At 50.4% G+C, this 17,925-nt stretch overlaps 1 protein-coding gene across 13 annotated transcripts in view; it reads left to right on the plus strand.

Moving 5' to 3' along the window:
• JAKMIP3 (Janus kinase and microtubule interacting protein 3) overlaps positions 1–17,925 on the plus strand; it is a 116,823-nt gene that overhangs the window by 18,951 nt on the left and 79,947 nt on the right. Inside the window, exon 1 of one of the 13 annotated variants that reach the window (XM_027597095.2) lies at positions 15,725–15,801. The exons of the other annotated variants lie outside the window; for them this stretch is intronic. The gene's annotated coding sequence lies outside the window, so the exon portion shown is untranslated. Of the gene's footprint in view, positions 1–15,724; positions 15,802–17,925 lie in introns of those variants that run through there. 13 annotated transcript variants of the gene reach the window in all.

Here is a 17,925-nt window from a genome sequence, read left to right on the forward strand (position 1 = left end):
TTGGATTAAACACGCTCATTAGCACTGAGGACAATGGGCCCGTGTTCATCCTGCACATCGGATGGCAGCAGGGAGAGGGCTCAAGGGACGTCCCAACTAGAGGAGTACGGGGCGGGGGGGGGGCATGCTCCTGGCCAGGCGGGAGGGAGATCTGCACACCTGCCTCCTGGACTGCAGGCCCCACGCTCCCATCGTTGCTGGAGGGCCTGACTCGGGCGACTCGGGTCCGCTCGGTGCTAAGTGTGCTCCATCCCCTGGCGACCCTTGTGGGCACAGGAGTGCGGTCGGTCAGGGCGTCAGGGCGCAGGCTGCGCGTGGCGAGGGGCAGGGCTGCCTTCACTGGGCGGAGACTTTGTGGGGCACCTGTGGGGACAACAGCCTGGGTGAGGAGCTGGTGTCTGAGGCTGGGGCTCGGGGCTCCAGAAGCAGCCAGCACGCGGGTCGTGTCCCTGCAGAGCAGGCACAGCGGTGTGGGCGGGTGGGGGTGAGAGCCGTGCCTCCCAGCGGGATGAGCTCCCCACACTGGTGGACAGGAGTGGTTCCCCGGTGGGCGACGGCAGGCTGGGAACAACCCGCCATCCGAGCTTCTGGATGGCAATCCTCTCCTGCCAGGTTCCTACCAGTTGTGCGCATCAACGACAAAGGGAGCTGGTTTCCTGTCCCGCGACTCAGCTGCAGGCAGGATGGGCTTTCCTCTGGAAAGTTCCGTGGTGCTGGTGCTGGGGACAGAGGCACCGGATTCCCCGGAAATTTCGCGCAGTGGAGCCCCTTTGATGGTATCGTGCTGTGCCCCCCGGGGGGACGTTTGTCCTCCAGCAGTGGGAGGGCCCATCTGAGGTCTTCAGGGGGAGCTGAGATCTGCCAGGAATCTTCCTGGAGCAAGGCCATCATGCTGAGGATGGAGGTGGGACTCATTCACTTGTCCAGATCAGGAGGGACCTTAACCCACCAAGGCTCGTGTATTTCCGAGGGGAAACAGTGTCTTAGGGGGTACCTACGGCCACATGTGACGGCCAAGCTGTCCTGCTGGGAAGGGGGACCCGTGCGCTGCCACCCTGCTGTGTCTGTCCCTGCCCGTGGCTCCACGTGGGTGGCCCTGTCCTGGGGGCCTGGAGGACAGTCCCGCAGGGAGTCTGGCCTCAGCCTGCAGCGCAGCTGCCTGCCCCCTCGGAGGGTAGCTGGGGCAGGTGGGCGGTGGGAGCCGGGCTCCCTGGGGCCCACACTGCCCCTCCCCTCTTCTGGCCAGGCTCACCCACTGGGCTTCAGATTCCTGGAAGCTGACTTGACCTTGGGGAACCAGAGGGAGCTGAGGCGTTGACATTTGGTTAAAAGCTGTTTGTGTCACAGGGTAGAGATGGAGCTGCAGTTCCCGAAGTAAATGGAATTGCTGACCAGGTGGCTGTGAAGACCACCTGAGAGACAGGACGCCTGGCAGAAGGGGCCAGAGTTGTCTCCAGTTATTTTATAAGGGAGAGAGCGAGGCAGGGGCAGGGAGAGGGATATGCATCTGAGCTCAGAAGACCACATGAAACCCAGAGCTGTGACCTCGGATCGGCCGCCAGGGGCTGGGTGGGCAGGGGTGTGTGCCTGCCCACGGCCCGCACTGTCGTGCCCACGGGGGTTGGAAAGAGCCGACAAACCTTCGCTGAAGGGAGCTGAGACTGAGACCCTCGAAGGGCCTCCCCCTCCTGAAGGGACCTACCAGTACCCAGCGGCACCGAGAGGTAACCTCGTCTGTTGCTGCTCACTTGGGGCAGGAAACATTTTAGGGAGACTTTCAAGAGCCAAGTCTGTGCCTCTCCCAGTTTTGGGGGCTTGAAATGATGGGACCAGACCCCCCCAACCAGGAGCAATGGTAAGATGGGTCCAGGCAGGTGACCCTGGGGTGGGGTGGGGGCACCAGGGGCAGGGAGAGAACAACAGTGCTCCTAACAGATGCAGGAAAAGCATTTCATAAATTGTAACAGCCACCCCCAATGTTTAAAAACGTGCACTTAGCAAATTTGGAATACAGGAAGTTTTTAACCTGAGAAACAGAAGCCACCGGACTCCTGCAGCAAATGTGATGCTCAGTGGCAGGCCGTGAGGAGCATTTCTCTTTAAGACAGAACTAAGAGAAAGATGCTAATCACCATTACCTCTCCCTGACATGCCTTGGAGTCCGGCCCAGCACAGGAGCTCAGGGAAAATAGTCTGAAAGTATAAAAACTGGAAGGAAACAAACAAAACTGTCCGTCTCTGGAGAATGTAGAAATGGATCATCAGAACAAAGAAGAGGTTTCCGGAAGTTGCCGGCACAAGGTCAATATAAAAAAATCAATAACGGGGCTCCTGGCTGGCTCAGTCGGGGGTGCATGTGAGTCTTTATCTTGGGGTCGTGAGTTCGAGCCTCACGTTGGGTGTAGAGAGTACTTAAAAGTATAATCTTAAAAAAAATCAGTAACATGCCTGTGCAGCTACTTTCTGTCAGCGTCAGCAAGGGGAGGGCGCAGTGCCTCGCCATATACCTGTCGCCATGGCAGCACACGGACAGGCACCCAGCCGTCACAGAGCAGAGGCTGCACAAACCCTCGTGGAGAAAACGATCCAACTTCATCGAAACACTTAAAAAAGCCCTGAATAAATGGAGAACTCTACTAGTTCATGTAAAGACTCAGTATCAGAGAGATGTCAGCTCCCTCCCTGTTCATCTGTAAGTTCGTGTAATTCCAATCAGAATCCAAATCGGGCTTCCATCGCTCCGGACAAGTCGACCCGGAGGAGGAAGACGCCAAGTTCAAAAAGCAGCAGCAGGCAGAAGAGACGAGTCCCCCCAGATGTCAAGACGAGACTCTATAAAGACGTTGGTGCAGACTGACAAAGAAGCAGCCGGAGCCGGTGGTTGGAGTCGCGTGAGAGCAGGAGGCCAGGGGGACAAGCGGGCACCGTCAGGCCGGCGGGAGGGACGGGATCCTCGCCAAGGACGACGCGCGCGCTCGGTTTTCCACGCAAGAAGACCCGCCGAAACCGAACCTCGGAGGATACCTTAATGCGTCAGGGAAGTGTTTCTCAAGCAAGAAACAAATCGTCCTAAGCAGGAAATGATGGCTAGAGTGGTTGAGTTTTAAGTTTCTGCAGGAGGGAAGGCAACGTTAATACTGAAAAGATGAGCCAACAGCGGGAACCTGCTTCTCCCTCTTCCTCTGCCGCTCCCCCCGCTTGTGCTCTCTCTCTGTGTGTCAATAAATGGATAAAAATCTTAAAAAAAAAAAAAAGAAGATGGGCCAAGACTTTACCAACAAAGGGTTAATATCCAGGCTACAAACCGGCCTCCTTCCCAGCAACCAAGGACAAGCGAGGGACAGAGACAAAGGTGACGGGAGGGACCGAGGATCACGGATGCAGAAATGTGGGCAGCAGTCGGCAGAGCAGAGACGAGCCCTCCTTAGGAGTCAGGGATGCAGCGACGCCTGCAGCAGGGTCCCCTCGGCCACCACACTGGCCAGCGTCACACCGCGGGAGACAGACATTTCTGAGGCCAGTCACGGACGCCTGAGCCCACCCCGCAGCCCTCTCTGGCCAGGTACCTGCCCAGAGCCATCTGAGCAGACGTGGTCAGTTGCCTATGAGGCTGTGCTCACTGTAGCATCGTTTGTGAGGGTGGGAAAGTAGAAACCGCTGGGCTCCGCGTCAGCTGGGGCCACGGGAAATGGTCACGTGATATGGTTTGCTCCCACACGGGAGCCGGAGAGAACGATCTGCAAGCACCAATGTGCATGAACATCAAAGACGTGGTGTTGAGCAAACGTAGAAAACTGCAAAGGATACATAAAGCGTGATACCGTTTCTGCTATTTTTCAAAACACATGAAGCGATAATAAGATGCATCATGGGAATGGGAGTGACAAGAACGGGTCTGGGGCATGAGAGACGTGGTGCTGGGTGCTGAGCATGACCGAGCACGGACCCCAGGGGAGGGGTCCTGGCAGGAGGTGGGGTCGTGGACCGTAGGGCAGGGAGGAGAGGAGGCAGGGACAGTGGTCAGCAAGAAGGGTGGACTGGGGGAAGGGCAGAGTCATTCTGGATGTGCTGCTTCTGGGATGGAGGGGCCGCCCAGCGCAGCAAGTATGTGTCCGCGGCTGGGAGCCGTGGGGCCGCAGAAGGCGCATGTGGGGGTGGCCTGGGGCACAGCCAAGCTCTCCTAAGGAGTGCAGACAAGGACCCTGGGCAGGAAGGTGGTGGAAGCTGGGGGCGGGGGGCAGAGGTCAGACCTGGGCCCTCTGGCGACCTGGTGAGATGGCCGTGTGGTGGTGACCCTTCTGCAGAGAAGAAAGTGGAGATGCCTGCAGGTTACATGGTGCCCCCAGAACGCCGTTGCCAGGCAGCTTCTCTGCGCCATCGGTAGGGGTGGTCCATCCTGGTTCAGCCTTGGCTTCAGAGACCTTCCAAGTTGGGGCCGAAGGCAGCGGTGCACCTCGGGAGGCCTGTTCAAAACCCAGCTTCTCCCGGAGGACTAGGGAAGGATCGCTGTTTCCTTAGGCATGCATTCTTTTATTTTCTAAATTCTCTACGATGCGCATATATACTTTCATAATTAGGAAGACAGGTGCTATTTGAATGAGCAAACTGCTCCTGAAGTTCTGTGAATCAGCTCTCTGTGCGCCCCCTCTCCGCCCCAGCCCTCTGGGGGCTTTGGAAGGGACATCATCTCCCACGGGGTTCGGTGCGAGGACAGGCTGGGCTCGGCGATAGAAGGCCTGTAGGTAGGTCTGTGTGTGCGCATAAGTTCGTTTGAAGATGAAAGTAGTTGTTTTTATTCTAAGAATACGTATTCAGTGTTTGAAAAATTGTGTACGAGGCAGAAAAATATGAAGCCAAAAGTCAAGTCATCTGAGATCCCATCCCCTGGAGACACCACCACTTTGTACTTTGCTATATACATTTTCATTCTAACAATTTTTCTGTGAAAGCAACACACACACACATTTTTTTCACTTTTGTATTGTGTTAAAATACACATAACACAAAACTTGGCATCTTAACTGTCTTTAAGTGTACAGTTCCGTGATGTTACAGACATTCACCCTGTTGTTCAGCTGTCCCCACCGTCCACACCCATAGCTCTTTTCATCTCATAAAACTGGAACTCTGTCCCCATTAAACACCAAGTCCCCATTCCCCGGCCCTGCTCCTGGTGCCCACCATCCAGCTTCTGTCTCCGTGACCTTGACCTAAGTGCATCATGTAAGCGGAACCTCGTGATACTTGTGTCTGCGTGATCCCACTCGGCATCATCCTTGGGGTGCATCCATGCTGCCGCACGTGTCAAAACTGCCTTCCTCTTTGAGGCCGAATGGTATTCCGCTGTAAGGATGGACCGGTTGTCCACTCATCCATCAGTGGGCACTTGGGTTGCTCCCATGTTCTAGCTCTTGTCAATAGTGCTGCTATGAACACGGGGGTACAAATATTTCTTCAAGACCTTGCTACCCAGGAATTACTGGATTCTACGGTAATTCTATTTTTAATTTTTTAGTTCTGTCCATACTGTTGTCACACCAACTGCACCAGTTTGCATTCCCAACAACAGTAGACAAGTTTCCAATTCTTCCACATCCTTGCCAACACTTGAAGTTTTCTGTTTTTTTTCTTTTTGATAGTGTCCATCCTAATGAGTGTGCGGTGGTGTCTCATGGTTGTGATCTGCATTTCCCTAGTGATGAGCAATGTTAAGCATCTTTTCATGAGCTTTTTGGCCATCTGTATGTCTTCTCTGGGGAGATGCCTATCCAAGTCCTTTGCCCATTTTTGAGCCTGGTTGTTTGTTTCTTTGTTATTGAGTTTGGGAGTTCTTTACGTATTCTGGTTACCAACCCCTCACCAGATTTGCAAATATTTTCTCCCATTCTGTGGGTTGCCTTTTTACTCTGTGGATCGTGTCTCTTGATGCACAAAATCTTTACATTTTCATGAAGCCCAGTTTGACCATTTCTTTTTTTTTTAATTTTTTATTGTTATGTTAATCACCATACATTACATCATTAGTTTTGGTGTAGTGTTCCATGATTCATTGTTTGTGCATCACACCCAGTGCTCCACGCAGAACAGGCCCTCTTTAATACCCATCACCAGGCTAACCCATCCCCCCACCCCCTCCCCTCTAGAACCCTCAGTTTGTTTTTCAGAGTCCATCGTCTCTCATGGTTCGCCTCCCCCTCTGACTTACTCCCCTTCATTCTTCCTCTCCTGCTATCTTCTTCTTTTTCTTTTTTCTTAAAAATATGTTGCATTATTTGTTTCAGAAGGTACAGATCTGTGATTCAACAGTCCTTGCACAATTCACAGCGCTCACCATAGCACATTACCCTCCCAATGTTCTATCACCCAGCCACCCCATCCCTCCCACCACGCACCACTCCAGCAACACTCAGTTTGTTTCCTGGGATTAAGAATTCTCATATCAGTGAGGTCTATATGATACATGTCTTTCTCTGATTGACTTATTTCGCTCAGCATAACACCCTCCAGTTCCATCCACGTTGTTTGCAAATGGCAAGATCTCATTCCTTTTGATGGCTGCATAATATTCCATTGTGTATATATACCACCTCTTCTTTATCCATTCATCTGTCGATGGACACCTTGGCTCTTTCCACAGTTTGGCTATGTGGACATTGCTGCTATAAAACTTGGGGTGCACGTACCCCTTCGAATCCCTACATTTGTATCTTTGTGGTACAATACCCAGTAGTGCAATTGCTGGATCATATGGTAGCTCTATTTACAACTGTTTGAGGAACCTCCATACTGTTTTCCAGAGTGGCTGCACCAGCTTGCACTCCCACCAACAGTGTAGGAGGGTTCCCCTTTCTCCGCATCCCCGCCAACATCTGTCATTTCCTGACTTCTTAATTTTAGCCATTCTGACTCGTGTGAGGTGGTATCTCATGAGGTTTTGATTTGGATTTCCCTGATGCCGAGCGATGTTGAGCACTTTTTTCATGTGCCTGTTGGCCATTTGGATGTCTTCTTTGGAAAAATGTCTGTTCATGTCTTCTGCCCATTTCTTGATTGGATTATTTGTTCTTTGGGTGTTGAGTTTGATAAGTTCTTTATAGATTTTGGATACTAGCCCTTTATCTGATATGTCATTTGCAAATATCTTACTCCCAATCTGTCGGTTGTCTTTTGGTTTTGTGGACTGTTTTCTTTTGCTGTGCAAAAGCTTTTTAATCTTGATGAAATCCCAATAGTTCATTTTTGCCCTGGCTTCCATTGCCCTTGGCGATGTGTCTAGGAAGAATTGCTGCAGCTGAGGTCGAAGAGGTTGCTGCCTGTGTTCTCCCTTTAGGATTTTGATGGACTCCTGTCTCACATTTAGGTCTTTCAACCATTTGGAGTCTATTTTTGTGTGTGGTGTAAGGAAATGGTCCAGTTTCATTCTTCTGCATGTGGCTGTCCAATTTTCCAACACTATTTGTTGAAGACACTGTCTTTTTTCCATTGGACATTCTTTCCTGCTTTGTCAAAGATGAGTTGACCATAGAGTTGAGGGTCCATTCTGGGCTCTCGATTCTGTTCCATTGATCTATGTGTCTGTTTTTGTGCCAGTACCATACTGTCTTGATGATGGACAGCTTTGTAATAGAGCTGGAAGTCCGGGAATTGTGATGCCGCCAGCTTTGCTTTTCTTTTTCAAGATTCCTCAGGTTATTCGGGGTCTTTTCTGGTTCCATACAAAATTTTAGGATTATTTGTTCCATTTCTTTGAAAAAAGTGGATGGTATTTTGATGGGGATTGCATTGAATGTGTAGATTGCTCTAGGTAGCATTGACATCTTCACAATGTTTCTTCTTCCAATCCATGAGCATGAATGTTTTTCCATTTCTTTGTGTCTTCTTCAATTTCTTTCATGAGTATTTTATAGTTTTCTGAGTACAGATCCTTTGCCTCTTTGGTCAAATTTATTCCTAGGTATCTTATGGTTTTGGGTGCAATTGTAAATGGGATCGGACTCCTTGATTTGTCTCTCTTCTGTCTTGTTGGTGTATAGGAATGCCACCGATTTCTGTGCATTGATTTTATATCCTGCTACTTGACTGAATTTCCTGTATGAGTTCTAGCAGTTTTTGGGGTGGAGTCCTTTTGGGTTTTCCACATACAGTATCATATCATCTGCAAAGAGTGAGAGTTTGACTTCCTCTTTGCCCGATTTGGATGCCTTTGATTTCTTTTTGTTGTCTGTTTGCTGTGGCCAGGACTTCTAATACTATGTTGAATAGCAGTGGTGAGAGTGGACATCCTGCCACGTTCCTGAACTTAGGGAAAAAGCTCTCAGCCTTTCCCCATTGAGAATGATATTCGCTGTAGGTTTTTCATAGATGGCTTTTATGATATTGAGGTATGTACCCTCTATCCCTATACTCTGAAGAGTTTTGATCAAGAAAGGATGCTGTACTTTGTCAAATGCTTTTTCTGCATCTATTGAGAGGATCATATGATTCTTGTTCTTTCTTTTGTTAATGTATTGTATCACGTTGATTGATTTGCGGATGTTGAACCAGCCTTGCAGCCCAGGGATAATCCCAATTGGTCGTGGTGAATAATCCTTTTAATGTACTGTTGGATCCTATTGGCTAGGATTTTGGTGAGAATTTTTGCATCCATGTTCATCAAGGATATTGGTCTGTAATTCTCCTTTTTGATGGGGTCTTTGTCTGGTTTTGGGAACAAGGTAATGGTGGCCTCATAAAATGAGTTTGGAAGTTTTCCTTCCATTTCTATTTTTTGGAACAGTTTCAGGAGAATAGGTATTAATTCTTCTTTAAATGTCTGATAGAATTCCCCTGGGAAGCCATCTGGCCCTGGGCTTTGTTTGTTGGGAGATTTTTGATGACTGCTTCAATTTCCTTAGTGGTTATAGGTCTGTTCAGGTTTTCTAGTTCTTCCTGGTTCAATTTTGGTAGTTGATACATCTCTAGGAATGCACCTATTTCTTCCAGGTTATCTAATTTGCTGGCATAGAGTTGCTCATAATATGTTCTTATAATTGTTTGTAATTCTTTGGTGTTGGTTGTGATCTCTCCTCTTTCATTCATGATTTTGTTGATGTGGGTCATTTCTCTTTTCTTTTGGATAAGTCTGGCCAGGGGTTTATCAATCTTGTTAATTCTTTCAAAGAACCAGCTCCTAGTTTTGTTGATCTGTTCTACGGTTCTTTTGGTTTCTAGTTCATTGATTTCTGCTCTGATCTTTATTATTTCTCTTCTCTTGCTGGGTTTAGGCTTTATTTGCTGTTCTTTCTCCAGCCCCTTTAGGTGTAGGGTTAGGTTGTGTATTTGATACCTTTCTTGTTTCTTGAGAAAGGCTTGTATTGCTATATACTTTCCTCTCAGGACTGCCTTTGCTGTATCCCAAAGATTTTGAACAGTTGTGTTTTCATTTTCATTAGTTTCCATGACTTTTTTTAATTCTTCTTTTTTTAAAGATTTATTTATTTATTAGAGAGAGTGAGAATGAGAGAGACAGAGAGTACATGAGCCGGGGGAGGGTTAGGGGGAGAAGCAGGCTCCCCGCTGAGCAGGGAGCCCGACGTGGGACTCGATCCTGGGACTCCAGGATCATGACCTGAGCCGAAGGGCAGTCCGCTTAACCAACTGAGCCACCCAGGCGCCCCTTTTTAATTCTTCTTTAATTTCCTGGTTGACCCATTCATTCTTTAGTAGGATGCTCTTTAGCCTCCATGTATTTGAGTTCTTTCTGAGTTTCCTCTTGTCTAGTTTCAAAGCATTGTGGTCTGAAAATATGCGGGGAATAATCCCAATCTTTTGGTACCAGTTGAGACCTGATTTGTGACCTAGGATGTGATCAATTCTGGAGAATGTTCCATGGGCACTAGAGAAGAATGTGTATTCCGTTGCTTTGGGGTGGAATGTTCTGAATATGTCTGTGAAGTCCATTTGGTCCAGTGTGTCATTTAAAGTCTTTATTTCCTTGTTGATCTTTTGCTTAGATGGTCTGTCCATTTCAGTCAGGTGGGTGTTAAAGTCCCCCACTATTATTGTATTGTTGTCAATGTGTTTCCTCACTTTTGTTATGAATTGCCTTATATAATTGGCTGCTCCTATGTTAGGGGCATAGATATTTACAATTGTTAGATCTTCTTGTTGGATAGACCCTTTAAGTAGGATATAGTGTCCTTCCTCATCTCTTATTATAGTCTTTGTTTTAAAATCTAATTTGTCTGATATAAGGATTGCCATGCCAGCTTTCTTTTGGTGTCCATTAGCATGGTAAATGGTTTTCCACCCCCTCACTTTCAATCTGGGGGTGTCTTTGGGTCTAAAATGAGTCTCTTGCAGACAGCATATTGATGGGTCTTGTTTTTTAATCCAATCTGAGCCTGTGTCTTTTGATTGGGGCATTTAGCCCATTTACATTCAGGGTAACTATTGAAAGGTATGAATTTAGTGCCATTGTATTGCCTGTAAGGTGACTGTTACTGTATATTGTCTGTGTTCCTTTCTGGTCTATGTTACTCTTAGGCTCTCTCTTTGCTTAGAGGACCCCTTTCAATATTTCTTGGAGGGCTGGTTTCGTGTTTGCAAATTCCTTTAGTTTTTGTTTGTCCTGGAAGATTTTTATCTCTCCTTTTTTTCTCAATGACAGCCTAGCTGGATATAGTATTCTTGGCTGCATATTTTTCTCATTTAGTGCTCTGAAGATATCATGCCAGTCCTTTCTGGCCTGCCAGGTCTCTGTGGATAGGTCTGTTGCCAATCTAATGTTTCTACCATTGTAGGTTACATATCTCTTGTCCCGAGCTCCTTTCAGGATTTTCTCTTTGTCTCTGAGACTCGTAAGTTTTACTATTAGATGTCGGGGTGTTGACCTGTTTTTGTTGATTTTGAGCGGGGTTCTCTGTGCCTCCTGGATTTTGATGCCTGTTTCCTTCCTCACGTTAGGGAAGTCTCTGCTATTATTTGCTCCAATGTACCTTCTGCCCCTCTCTCTCTTTCTTCTTCTTCTGGGATCCCAATTATTCTAATGTTGTTTTGTCTTATCGTATCGCTTATCTCTCGAATTCCACCCTCGTGATCCTGTAGTTGTTTCTCTCTCTTTTTCTCAGCCTCTTTATTTTCCATCATTTGGTCTTCTATATCACTGATTCTCTCTTCTGCCTCATTTATCCTAGCAGTTAGTGACCCCATTTTTGATTGCACCTCATTAATAGCCTTTTTGATTTCGACTTGGTTAGATTTTAGTTCTTTTATTTCTCCAGAGAGGGTTTTTCTAATAACTTCCACGCTTTTTTCAAGCCCAGCTAGTATCTTAAAGTCATGATTCTGAACTCTAGGTCCGACATCATACTAATGTCCGTATTGAGTAGTTCCCTGGCTGACGGCACTACTACCTCTTGTTCTTTTTGCTGAGGTGATTTTTTTCATCTTGTCATTTTGTTCAGAGGAGAATAGATGAATGAGAGAACAAAATGCTAACAGGTTAACAACGTCCCCAGCAAATATACTCTATACAAATCAGAAAAGACCTGAAACCAGGGGAAAAGAAGGGGAAAGAAAGAAAAAAGAAAGAGAAAAGAAAGAGAAAAGAAAGAAAGAAAAAAAACAAAAAGAAAAAGATAAAAACAAAAACAGAACAATACAGAAAAAACCCGAATATGATCAAATATGATCAGCTAGTGCCTGGATCAGTGCCACACACTAGATTTGGGGCGTATTTTGGTCTGTTAGAAAAAAGTGCCTCCTAAAATTTTAAAGGAAGAAAGACTTACATATGTACAAAATAAGGGTTGATACAATGAAGGGATGGCAGATGACTGTAAAGATGAAAGGTACAAAAGATTTTATAAAAGGAATTGATACGATAAGAAGTTGTTTGAAAAAAGAAGAAGAAGATTTAAAAAAAAAAAGAAAGGGAAAGAATGTGATCAGGCAGGAGACTAGATCAAAGCCATACACTAGTGATTTAGGGTATATTTTGATCTGTTAGAAGAAACTGTATCTCAAAATTTTAAAGAGAGAACAACTTATATATTATATATATATATATATATATAATGCCAAAAATAAGGGTAACTACTATGAAGGGATAAATATGACTCTAAAAATGAAAAATAAAAAGTGTTTTTTTTAAAAAAGGGATTGATAAGATGTTGGTTGAAAAAGGGAAAAAGAAAAATAAAAAAAAGTTAAAAAAATTAACTTTGAAAAACTAATGAATCATGGTAAAAAAAAAAAAAGCCATGAATTCTATGTGCAGTATTCCCCTAGCGCTGGAGTTCTCCCGTTCTCCTTGATCGGTAAACTTGGTCTTGGCTTGCTGGCTGTTCGTGCTGATCTTCTGGGGGAGGGGCCTGTTGCCGTGGTTCCCAAATGTCTTTGCCGGAGGTGGAATTGCCCTGCCCTTGTCGGTCCGGGCTTAGCAAGCTGCTCGGGTTTGCTCTCAGGGGCTTTTGTTCCCTGCAAGCTCTTGGTAAAGCTTTGGAGGACCAGGGTGAAAATGGTGGCCTCCCCATCTCCACTCGGAGGAGCTGAGAACTCAGGGCCCCGCTCCTCAGTGCGCCCCCAGAGAAAAGCAGTCACTCCCGTGTCCCCGGTCTCTGGCCGCACTCCGTGCTCACCCGGCCTGTGACCGAGCGTTTCTATCTCTGGCACCTGACCCCGTGTGGAGTCTCCAAACCCAGCAGATCCCTGCAGTGCGCTCCCGCGCCGCTCCTCCCGGGGGAGGAAGGGGAGTCTCCCCGGCTCTGCCGCTTGTTGGGTCCCTGCTGGAGGAGCAGTGGCCCGACTGGGCCGCGGATCACAGTTTATGGCCACCCCGAGCTGAGCGCCCGCGCCTCGGCTCCGTCTCTGCAGCCGGCTTTCCCGCTCCGATCCCTTGGAGCTCTGCCGCACTCAGGCACCCCTGGTCTTTCTGTGACCCCGAGGGTCCTGAGACCACACTGTCCTGCGAGGGTTCCACCCCCCGCTTAGCCACTGGAGCGACGTTCCTCCACAGAGCCGACTTCTAAAAGGTCCGATTTTGTGCTCCGCGGCTCTAGCACTTGCCAGAAGCGGCCGACGGAGGCCCCCTCCCCCGCCGTCTATCCTCCCGAATATCACCTCGGATTCACTTCTCCGCACGTCCTACCTTCCAGAAAGTGGTCGCTTCTCTGTTCAGAGAGTTGTTGCTACTCTCTTCTCCGGTCTCCTGTTGAGTTCGTAGGTGTTCAGAATGGTTTGATCCCTATTCAGCTGAATTCCTGAGACCAGACGAAATCCAGGTCTCCTACTCCTCCGCCATCTTGCTCCGCCCCCTGACCATTTCTTGTTGGGCCATTGGTGTCGTATCCAAGAAATCATTGCCATGTCCAGCATCATGAAGCTTTGATCCTGTGTTTTCTTATAAGAGCTTAGTTTTTGTAGGTCTCACATTTAGATCCTTGATCTAGTTCGAGTTAATTTCAGGGTGTGGTGTTAGGTAAGGGTCCAGCTTCATCCCCTTGCATGGGGACATCCAGTTTTCCCGCACCATTAGTTGAAAAGACTGTCTTTCCCCATTGAACAGTCTTGGCACCCTTGCCAAAAATCATTTGGCCATGTATGCAACGGTTTCTTTCTTGGCTCTCTATTCTCTTGGTCTATATTTCTGTCTTTAATGCACACATTTATTTTTTGACATAGAAATGTGATCATATGTATTATACAAACTGGCTTTTAAATTTTTTTTATTATTTATTTTTTTAAGATTTTATTTTTAAGTAATCTCTGTGCCCAACGTGGGGCTTGAACTTACAACCTCAAGATCAAGAGTCTCGCACTCCACCCACGGAGCCAGGCAGGTGCCCGTATACACACTGGCATTTAAAAACACTGAATATGTTGTTTCCATCCTTCCATGTCAGTGAGCGTCGGCGAGCCATGTTCAGCCGGTACCCTTGTATTCTGGTTTATGAGCGTTCCATCACTGATGTCGATTATCTCTGTGCGGACACTTAGGTTGCTGCCAATTGTTTGCATTATGTTACGGGCAACATTACCATAATCATCCTTAATGAGCTGTATTTGAAGTTCTCGGAGCCACGCCTGGCACAGGGTGAGTGCTATGAAAGTATGAAATCGTATCGGCTCAAACACCATTATTCTACCATTTCCTTGGGGTGCGCTTCTAGGCGTCACGTTGCTGAGTTCATGGCTGTGCACCCCCTGTTGTGTCTCTGCCTCTGGCCTGGGGAGCAGCCTCCCTGTGATGCGGGTGCGGGGCTGGAACTGGCCCCACAAGCGTTTGCATCCTCGTCGCAGGTCTCCATCACGGGTCCCTCGGCAGGGGTGGGCTTTGACCTGGTCTCCGGAGTGCCTCCTCGGGTGCACGTCAGCCCAGCACCTGTCAGCTGTGTGACCGCGGGCAAGCCGCCCAGCCCTTCTGGGCCTCGGGTTCGTCACCTGTGCAGGAGAGACGGTAACGACTGTTAGCCAGGGTGGCTGTCGTGACTGAAATGGGTCAGTGCCTGTGAAGAGCTCGGGAGAGTGTCCGCGAGCAGTGTTCTTGCTGCTGTGGGAGGCTCGCGCCAGCGTTAACCAGAACAACTTGGTGATGTGTTCTAACTTACAGTCACGGAGGTGTGGGCAAGCACAAGGATAACCCAACCTACAATTTCCCACATTCTCATGATCATACTGGATGTTATCGGTATTCACTCTGTGGGTTCCTGCCAGTATGACGCCCGCTGGATCTAGGGTGGCGTGAAATTTGGACATTTGGGTCCAAGTTGGAGGGGTGAGGTGAAGGGAAGGGTAGGTGCAGGGCTGGCTGGGAGCAGAGGGGCAGGTAGCGCACCCACTGGCCAAGGATCAGGCCCTAACTGGGGAGAACCACGGCTGGGAGCTTCGTCCCTCATCCCTTCCTGGTTCTAGACCCCAGTGCAGCTTCGGCTAACATCTTGGGCAGGGCAGCGAAGGGCAAGGCCACCTGCATCACTGGTCCTAATTGTTTCCTTGATCCAATCAGACGAGCTGTTCCTAAGTGCCCTGCAGCCTGGAACCCTGTAGGACCTGCCTTTTCCAAAATGCCTACTTCGCTGCACTTTGCTTCTCCGGAGCTTCATTGTGGAATTTGGCTGGCTGAGCGGCCAGGAGAGTTGGGGTGCTCCACACTCACATGACCGGCCATGGCCTCACTTGGAGTCATTCGTATGTTTTCATTCCTCAGGGTTTAGTGGATACTCATCCTTCTAGCGCCTCACCATTTACAATAAAACATCTGTTTGGAGTGGAAGTGCCTTCGTATCACTGACCTTATAGCTACGTAAAATCCAGAGGGGATTTTCCTAAGGAGAAGGGGACTGAAATGACCTCCTGAAGCAGCTGGTCGCCGGGGGCCAGCTCTGTGCACAGGACTCATGCAGCGCCGCCCACAGCCCCCACTTGTTTCTGGGTGAGGACATGGCCAGACGAGCCCCAGGCCGGGGATTCCTCCTGCTGTGCATGCGGGGAAAAGCGGCTACCAGGCCCGGTCCACAGGGCTGTGCCTTCCCCACCTCCTCCCCCACCCAGTAGCCGTCTATGCAGTCTGGGGATGGAGCGCGGTGCTGGGCGTTCCTGAGAAGCCTGGCCTGGGAGGAGAGCTGAGGGACCGGCTGCCGGCATCTGCTTAGAAACGCGTTGGAGACGGTCCCTCCCCCTGGATGCAGGGCTGGTAAATTCCAACTGAAAAATAAGAGCTGAGCGCTCTGCTGAGTCATAGAAGAACCCTGGGAGCAGATTGCCTGCACCGGCCTGAGTCCCGGCCGAGCCAGAGGGATCCGTGGTCAGGAGGCAGCAGAGGTGAGAGCCGGGAACCCAGCTCTGAGGGGGGCGGGCTTTCTGTTCTGAATGCTGCAGAGGCTTTGCTATTTTTGGCCTGGGCTCCAGGTCTCTGTGCACATGCTTATTACATTTGAGTTCGCTTCTATATTTAGTATGCAGCCCTATGTCGCGGGAAGTGAAAAGTGTGCAAGAGCATGTCCTCAGCTGTGCGGAGAATATGGTGGCCCGAGAGGCTTGCGATGCCCTGCGCCCTGTGCTCCTGCGTGCAGCCCGGGGAGGCTGGGCCTGCTTCCCTGTGGGCAGTGGGTTTCTCCGCCTAAAAACACCGTGCTTTTCCGGTTACGTCCTCAAGGCTGGAGCGTGTTCACGTGGCAGCCGCGGCGCGGGCGGAGGGCCAGGCGGGGCCTTCAGCCAGCGCCGGGTGTGGTGAGCTCCCCGGGGACGCAGCACCAGCGCCTCCTTCCGCAGCCCGGGGCCCCCAGGCTCCCTTACCCCCGACTGGGGCAGCCGGTGCAGGGGGATGCCTTTGGGCTGGTTTTCTTGTTTAGTTCCAGGCGTGTTGATGGCCGCAGGGTCGGGTGGGGTCTTCTCTGTGAAACTTGCTCAGGACTCACATTTTGTCCACGGACACCACTTCTCATGCGAGGAACTTGTGTTTGGGGAAAGCAGGGGCTTTGTTAGCTGGTTTCCCAGCCTTTTCCGCGGCAGACGCGGTGGCTACCCCACCATGGCTGGGGCTCCCCGGCCGTTCCGAGGAAACCGGTGGTTGTGGTGGAGACAGCACCACGTACCACGGGGAATCCGGCAAGACACGGGCGCGCTGAGATCTCACCATCGACCGGACAGCTGTGTAAGCGGGTAGATGCTTGCCACGGCCGCCGCTCTGCCCATAAGTGGGGCTGAGCCGGTCACAGAAGAGAAGGGATCCCTTCACTCAAAACCCGGACCGGAGTTTGTACCAGAATATTCTCAGCGGGTCCGAGGCTTTGAACAGGTCTGCCGCGGCGGCTGCCATGGCGTGACCTCGCTCCCAGGTTACGGGTGAAAGGTCAGCTTTGTCCGAGGTTCTCTGGGGACTTCGGAAAGTCTAGTACTTGGCGGTGTGTTCGCTCCTTGAGCTGAGGGTGCGGCCGAGGGCTGGGGGCGGTGCGTTCGTGTCCCTGTTTCCTTTCCTGTGATTCTGCGCTGCCCTGTGGCCACCCCCCGGACGCCGGCAGGGAGCCCGCAGACGCCCTCCAGGGCCAGCCGCTTGGAGGTCCCGGCTGGGATATCTGAACGGCTGTGAGGGTCTCCGCAGCCAGGCCGCTTCGAAGAAGGCGACAAGACTCTCCGTCCCCGTAGTTTGGAAGAAGCTGCTCTAAGAGCTCGTGGAGGCTTCGCGCCGGCCACGGCTTCTGTGCCCTAGGCATTCCACGTGGGACACATGCCACATCTTCTCACTTTTCTCCTGCCCGGTTTCCAGACCCAGGAGCCGCGTGGATGCTGGAGCAGCCCTCTGTCGTGCAGAGACACGGTCTTTCTGGAAACAACCCCCCACCCGTCTTCCTGCATGAACCTCCCATCCCCTGTCTCAGGTGTGGCGCTCCAGGCGGGCTTCGGGGAGCGCCTGAGGGGTGCTCGGGAGCCGCAGGTGGGAGCCAGCCTTCGTTGGCCGCACAGGACAGCAAGCGGCAGGCTGTGGCCGCCCCTCTGGCACCCTTCCCCACGGCCCCGTGAGCCAGCACTTTGTGACAGCTCAGGAAATTCTAACAACACCCCCATGGTGGGCGCAGCTGACGCGGCGGGCCGTGGGAACCCGCGTCCATGCTGCAGAGAGTTGGGCCCAACAATGGCCTGGCCTCGACGTGAAGCCCGACCCAAGCCTAGAGGAGGGAAGGGGCCTCAGCCGGGGATTCTGTCCTGCTCGCGATGAGGACTTTGACCCAAGGGGAAGGCCGTGAATGTTCAAGCCCAGACACCCGGAGACTCGGTCGGCGTCTGCTTCGCACACGGCGTCTCCGGGGTTAGAGCGCACAGCCGTCACAGAGAGGCCCGGGCCCCGGAGCCCTGGTGGACCCCCCTCCTGGTGGGAGCCGCGGGAGCAGGCTGGGGCCACTGTCAGAGCCGCTGAAGCGAACCCAGGGAAGAAAGAAGAGAAGGCTT

Source organism: Zalophus californianus, chromosome 15 (genome assembly GCF_009762305.2).
Source record: "Zalophus californianus isolate mZalCal1 chromosome 15, mZalCal1.pri.v2, whole genome shotgun sequence".
Lineage (NCBI taxonomy): Eukaryota > Metazoa > Chordata > Mammalia > Carnivora > Otariidae > Zalophus > Zalophus californianus.